Below are 6,000 nucleotides of genomic sequence, written 5' to 3' on the forward strand. Positions count from 1 at the left end.
AGCCAAAGATGAGGATTCACAAAATCAGATATTAAAAAGAAAATGTCACAGTCATAGAGAAAAAGAGGGCACATGCCACATAGTAACTTCAACTGACAGACTAATTTGTGTGTGTGTGTGTGTGTGTGTGTGTGTGTGTGTGTGTGAGCTGGAGACCTTTCTTGAAACTCCTAGTAACCGAGAATGTGTTAACAGAAGTTAATTTGTGTCAGTGAAGCTGGTGGGGCTTGTTTCACTCAGAATTAGTATAAAAAGAAAGTATAAAAATTAGAAGGAAAAAAAGGTGACCTGTGGCTGGCAAAGCCTGAGACATGTGCAACTACTTTACTTTAGGAAAATTGATAGATATTGAGAAGATGGTTTAGGACTAAAAGCACAAACCAAGAAAGGTTAAAATTCCCAACAAGTATTTAAGGCTTAAACTCTTTTTTTTTTCACATGCAAAATGAAGGGTTTGATGAAAATTATAGTATCCTCCTAACTCTATGCTTTCTAAATAAATTTTATCAAATTCTTATTTTCTTTAAAATAGCAATACTAAAACCTCAGATTTAAATTTGATATTCAATAATTTTATAACCCTTTAGGAAAACAAGCAGTTAGGAAAATAAGATGAGAATTATAGACATTCATTACAGGTTATCTGGCAGTGACCTAATCAGGACTGGGAACTTGTCATTCGTCCTTTCAGGGGAAGGGATCTGCCCACATTCAATTTGTCCACAGGAGCTGAAGACCCCTAATGTCTGCTAGTATCAGGCAGACAGCATTTCCCTGCAGTGTCCTCAAAACTGGCAACTAGGCTAAGCTTCATTAATGCTTGAGCCCAAAATATTTATTCTCTGAAGACAAAACCCATAAAAAAGTGAGAGCAATACAGGAGGGTCCCATTGCTAGGATACAGTCCCATATAAAGTCCCACATAGTATGTTTATCTCTGCAGTCAACAGTGAATGCCACTCCATACATAATTTGCCACCAGTCGAACCTTCTGCCTGGCCCTATACCAAATAACCTGTCCTAGTATTCACAGCAATATATTAAAGTTGCCCTCAGAAATTATTACTGACACTAGCCTCCCATTTACCTTCTACTTTTGGACACTATTAATCACTTTTTACTTTCATACAAATTTCTAAATTCTAACATACATAGGACTATCAAAATATTTGTATAATGCTTTTTCTAATGAATTTTTCATTCATATTCAATATTCATCAGGCCATCTATAATTGTTTTAACTCAGTAAGCCACCAAAAAGAACTTGGAACTTGCTTTTATGGTAAAATATTTTACATATTATATGTGTGTGGGTATATATATATACACACACATACACATACATATATGTATATATATACATATATATATACATATATAGAGACATATATAGACATATATAGACATATATATATACGTATATGTATGTGTATGTGTGTGTATATATATATCAAATAAGCCAAGAAAGCAAGGGAATTGCCACATACTTTAGGTACATGGGTGTATGTATATGGTGAATGATGTAGTGGTCTGTCTGGGAAGGAGAGAGCTGTTTGGGAAGGAGAGGTATGAATGAAAACCTATAAGAAAAAGTTTAAATTATTCATATATTTAAAACTTTACTGTATCTTCCAGCTCTTTGATGATTGCTACATTATGCGAAAGCACTGTAGTCTTGAAAATGAACAGCCTTTGAGCCAGTTTATAAATTGCATACATTGAAGCCAACACCAATTACAAAGAGAACAGACTACTCTGTCTTTCTCCTCTGTCCTGCTTTTACTTAAATAGTCATTCAGGTGGAAAAATGCCAGCCTTCCTGCCCTGGGGCTTGTTGAGTTCACTCACAGATGTCTGGCTCAGATTACTAGCGCATACAATGGCACTGATGCCAGGCTGAGCCTGGGAATTTCCTTGACCTCACAGTGAAACATAAGTTTGAATGATCACATGAACCAGGTCTAGGATGGCTTTCGCTAATTTTAAAGCAGATCTTCTTACCTTCCATAAGAGGAATCTTTCTTAAAAAAAAGAAAAAATCTACTCATCACTGTAGCACACTTTGGTAAGGGGAAAAATACTAAAGGGTGGTGGCAGAATGACTTGTAATGGCAATAGGCAGAACACTCTATTAATGTGACATTGATGGAGAATGATCTGTACACATATGTTAATTTTACAGATAATAGAAGCCTAACTTTTCAAGCACTGAAAGTAACCATTTTAATAGAAATATTTCTAAAACATATTACACACATTTATGCTTTCTAAAGCAGAATGAATTTGATATAATTTTACCCTTCCATTAAAGCTCAAAGTGTCTATCTACATGAATGCCAATCTATTCTGTAATATGACAGTGGATGGGATCAGTGTGTCTTGGGGAGCTATAGAATAGGTCACACTCAAGTGTTTTTCCGTTTTTCTGTATCCTCAACCTGTCAGCTGTAACTTTTACTATTATTTATGTGCCTAACTAACAGTCTGCAAGCTTGAGTCTAATTTGCTTTTTCCATTTTTCCTGAATCTTGGAAAATGAGATAACTAGCCTTATTAGAAAAGATTAGGAGTTATAAAGATATCTTACAAAAGTCCAATATTTCTTTAAAGGAACATTGTGCATTACATATCCATTCATAGATTCACATAACACATGCTTATTGGGTTCTTCCCACCTTCCAGATGTGAAAGATACAGTGAGGAAAATGACATTGTATCATACAATGTGGAAATGTCCCCAAGAAAGGGGAACCTGGACTAATAAAATTAAAGGAAAGAAAATATAACATTTCAATCATTAAGGATATATTTATGGGTCAAAAACTTCAGATGAAATCACAAAAACCTGTAAATAAACATAAAGTAGTATTTTTCTATTTAACAGATGAAGGGAATAAAACTTTAAATAACTGGACAGTGTCATAAATGACAGAGCCAACATTTGAAACTTTGTCTCTCTGAACTTAAAACCCATGAACTTTCTTGGGCGCCTGGGGCCTCAGTTGGTTAAGCATCTGACTTTGGCTCAGGTCATGATCTCGTGATCCGTGAGTTCGAGTCCCCCATCAGCTCTGTGCTGACAGATCAGAGCCTGGAGTATGCTTCGGATTCTCCCTCTCTCCCTCTCTCTCTCTCTCTCTCTCTCTCTCTCTCTCTCTGCACCACCCCTGCTCATGCTCTTTCTCTGTCTCTCAAAAATAAACGTTAAAAAAAAAACAACTTATGAACTTTCCATTATCCTATGCCCTCTCCCTAAGTGCTGTTTCTCTTCCTATTTCTCCCTACCTCCCTTCTAATAACACACAAAAGACTGTAAAGAATGGTACCAAAGTGATGAAATAATTTACCCAAAGCAGCAATGCTTCTGGTAGTCTCCTTTCCCTTACAGTACTATGCTGACTTGCCCTCACTTATAAATCTAAGCTCTTATTCAATGACTTTTTCTTCCCCATCTGGGGTTGTTCATACCTGAATTGTATAGAATTAAGACAGAAAACTGAAATTAGGATAAGTGAGATGGCATTAGCTTCTGTGGGGCAATCTTCTTCCCAATTGGTTGATATTTTATTAACTTCAGGAAGGCTGAAAAAGAACAAGCATACAATGGCAATGTGGTAAACAGAAGGAAAGCAGCAGCGTCAATAAATACCAGGTACAATGTACATGCAATCAAGCTTGTAAAGGACCTGGATCGAGCCATATGGATGTTGAGGAGTTAGCTCTAAGCAGCATGTTCTGTGGAGCTTCCTGTGGTGAGCCACTCAGCCCAGGGAATAAAAGGTAAAGCAATTTGGAGAGAGAAGAACCCTAATGTCAGGGGCAACTACCTATATTAAATAAAATAGATGCTAAATCTAGGGATACAGAAAAAAAAACTAGCAACTGAGAATGGATATTTTGGGCTATGAAACATGCTTCTGTGTGCATTGTGTTTCCATTATTCTCCAGGATTAGTTTGCTCACCTTCTTTTTTATAGTAAATGTTGTTTTTTTCTTATTAAAACATTAAGAATAATATTCAAAAACTGATTTATAACATTTGTACATGAAACACAACCAAATCTGGGTTTTTCCTATATCAATTCAAAACATGCTCTAGAGTAATTTATGCTTCAAAAAGCAAAGCAAATTACCTGGCATATAAACCATTAAGATTTACCTAATGGTTATGCCTTCAAGATCAGAGCAAGTAAGGGGCGCCTGGGTGGCTCAGTCGGTTAAGCGTCCAACTTCAGCTCAGGTCACGATCTCACGGTCCGTGAGTTCGAGCCCCGCGTCGGGCTCTGGGCTGATGGCCCAGAGCCTGGAGCCTGCTTCCGATTCTGTCTCCCTCTCTCTCTGCCCCTCCCCCGTTCATGCTCTGTCTCTCTCTGTCTCAAAAATAAATAAACGTTAAAAAAAATTAAAAAAAAAAAGATTAGAGCAAGTAATACATGCAAACCTGAGCTCAACATTTGGAGCATCAAGAATCTTCTAGAATTTCCCTCAACTCTCTTTATGTTTAGTAGAAACAGTATCTCTGGATCTGACATTCAAACCAAGTGGATAGGATCTCAGTATAAAAGCCAACAAATTAGAGAACAATAAGGTAGCCAGTTAACACTAAGTGGTTGCTAAGATTTGCCTGAAGTCAAGTGATCTTCAGGGACTCTTCATTTCTTGTCAGGTTAAGATGAGACACCACCTATCACCATCATCCAACCTAAACACAGGCTGTGATAGCCATGGTTGTTAGGAGACACTGTGCAATCACAGAAAACAACACCAAGATTTGATAATTACCTATTGTTCTGTTCACATTTATTTCAAAGAAAACAAAGTTCTTTAGAGCAGAGCCAATGAACATTGCTCACAAAAACAAGAGAAATGAGATATTAATCAAACATATTCTAATGCCTCTAGTGAAAGAATGATATGAATAATAAAGTGATTAATAGGAGACAACAAACCTTTCAGTCCCTGTCAGCATTTGTATGCAGCATGCTTGAATAATTTAATGAATTAATATATCCTCCATGAAAGCCTGGAAGCCAGAATTATCTTCAGCAGGGTCACACCTTATTTTCAAGAGTTTCTGAGCTCTGTGCTAATTCGCCGAATTGGTATGCGAACCAGAATTGTTGATTTAATATTCATTGCAGAACTGAAGTCTAAACACTAAAACATATCACAACCTAGTGGACTTTTAGTGAAGCACTAGACAATGTCAGTTTTGATTGAGTTCTTCTTCTATCAGAGGCAATTTAGCACATGCCACCTCACTTCAACAACAACAACAAAATCCTTGTCACCCTGACTGTAATGAAATCTTAGAAGAAAAGCTGTACAAAGAAAACAGAAGATAATACAAAACAAGTTTATCAGAGAAACGTCAAGGAGGCAACCATGATTGTGAAAGGACATTCTTCTTCTTCTACATAATCTTTGAGCCACACAGAACTTACTGCCAAAAAAGATAACTTAATAACAATGAATCAGGTTGCTTCCTTGCAAGAGATATGCCAGTATTAAAATAGTGTCTGGCAGCCAACTACCAAAAACATGGCAGCACATTAAATCTGGCCATAAAAACAGGAAATGGTCTTAGAAAGACATTTAGGGAAACAAGCTACAGCATCTAAATTATCCTATGTTAAAACAAGTATGTGAGTGGGCTTGGCAAGGGAGTCTAATCGTCTCCTGTGAAGGCAACAGCTTTGACCAGGACCTATCGGAAGGAATTAGATATAAAGGAAGGCTGGGATTTCATCATCCAGGTTCTCTTTGCTTCTTCAGAAGTTCCTCTTTTAAAACTTTTCATTATTACCTTCTACTTCTTGTTAAGTTTTGGTAACTCTGGTTGTTACAGAAGAGTAGGTCTGAGTCCTGGTCTAGTCTTTCTGCAATAGTCCCTGATCCTTAATAAGAACAAATTTTCTCTCCATTCCCACAGTTTACAGGCCATGAATATACACTGATATAGAAGGATGCCCTCTGTAGCTGAATGCTAGGCAAAGAAAA

Source organism: Lynx canadensis, chromosome A1 (genome assembly GCF_007474595.2).
Source record: "Lynx canadensis isolate LIC74 chromosome A1, mLynCan4.pri.v2, whole genome shotgun sequence".
In the NCBI taxonomy this organism is placed as follows: Eukaryota; Metazoa; Chordata; class Mammalia; order Carnivora; family Felidae; genus Lynx; species Lynx canadensis.